This window comes from Poecilia reticulata, linkage group LG13 (genome assembly GCF_000633615.1).
Source record: "Poecilia reticulata strain Guanapo linkage group LG13, Guppy_female_1.0+MT, whole genome shotgun sequence".
In the NCBI taxonomy this organism is placed as follows: domain Eukaryota; kingdom Metazoa; phylum Chordata; class Actinopteri; order Cyprinodontiformes; family Poeciliidae; genus Poecilia; species Poecilia reticulata.
The window spans coordinates 8,112,936-8,114,202 of record NC_024343.1 but is presented as its reverse complement, the minus strand read 5'-3'; the positions used below and the strand labels follow the sequence as shown (position 1 = coordinate 8,114,202).

Sequence of the window (1,267 nt, the reverse complement as noted above, 5' to 3'; positions counted from 1 at the left end):
ATAACACCTCATGAAGTGTATTTTATTGCTTGTTTTTCAGATTGGAGGAAAAGGCTATATTTCAGGACCTTTTCATAGCCAAGGATGAAAACGTAGGAAAATGTGTGGAATGTATACACAAATCAACCAAAAATGTAAGACTGCAGATTGTAAATGTATAATAACAGTAACCTTTTAGCCYGTAATAACAGCATGCCTGACTGAATTGTATGCATTCTAGATTTTGTGGTGGGCAATGGTCAGCAGCCAGGGAGATCTCTCACAGATTCAGCAGCAAACTGGATGAGGAGGCTTGGAGGTAGCGGTGTGTATACATGGAGTGCTACTTAGTGCTCTTGGAGATAGTGTACGAGATATTTGCATAACCCTTGTTCTTTCAACAAAGGCTGGCCAACAGACAATCACTTTTTTCCATGGATGTAATATGCAAGTACTGGCCATATCTTAAAACTAACAGAAAGCTGTCCTGAGGTCCAACACCTGCTTAAAATGAAGCCATTTCTCTCAATTTTCCATGGCAAAGCCCATGAATGTAAGGTAAGGAACACTGACCAGGCATTGAATAACCTTGCTGGTACATACTGSATAAACATCTTTGACACAGTTGATGTTGTTTGTGCAGACACAGATGGACACAAATCTTGTGCCAAGGCTCATCGCAAGATCAGAAAGGAGAAAACATCTTAGCATTGGCTTTAAAAGATGTTGGTCACTTGAAGACTGATACAGACACAGAAGTTCTGTCTTTGGAAGAGATCCTGTCCGGTGACACAACATTGCCATGGCAGCAATCACACAGGGGTAAGTAAACATACACTAATGTGTTTTATATTGTCATCATACCTGACATACAATGTGACTAGATACTCCAGGTGTTGACCAAAACTTACAAATGTAAACTTTTTCTGAGTTGATTTGTTCTTTTCATAAATGCATTTCAGACTCTCAGTCTTCACACAAAAACAAGGGCAATCGATGGCATCATGATAGTAAAGAGACTGGAAGAGGAAAAGAGGATCCTTATTGATGGACCATCATTGGAAATCTCTGTCATCCTATGAAGACACTCTAAAGGAGTTTCCCACCTGTTATCAGGAGGTAAATTTAAAAGTAGGTTTTTAAGTAACGCATAAACATACCCAAAGTTAAAGCATCTAAATTTTCTATTTTTATTTTTATTTATGTTCAACTTTAAAGGTTTGTTCTGTGCCCTAACTGACGAAGGTCCAAGAGGTCTCCAGAGCATTATCCTCAGAGAGCTGCAGCA

At 39.1% G+C, this 1,267-nt stretch overlaps 1 long non-coding RNA gene across 4 annotated transcripts in view; it reads left to right on the top strand.

The window, feature by feature from the left end:
* Positions 1 to 1,267, top strand: part of LOC103474344 (uncharacterized) — a 171,231-nt gene extending 169,964 nt beyond the window's left edge. The window contains exons 1-6 of one of the 4 annotated variants that reach the window (XR_001777223.1): positions 47 to 134; positions 221 to 304; positions 386 to 537; positions 623 to 801; positions 942 to 1,098; positions 1,198 to 1,267. This is a non-coding gene — a long non-coding RNA (uncharacterized LOC103474344). Of the gene's footprint in view, positions 1 to 46; positions 135 to 220; positions 305 to 385; positions 538 to 622; positions 802 to 941; positions 1,111 to 1,197 lie in introns of those variants that run through there. The other 3 variants (XR_535166.2, XR_535163.2, XR_001777222.1) reach the window with 3 other exon arrangements.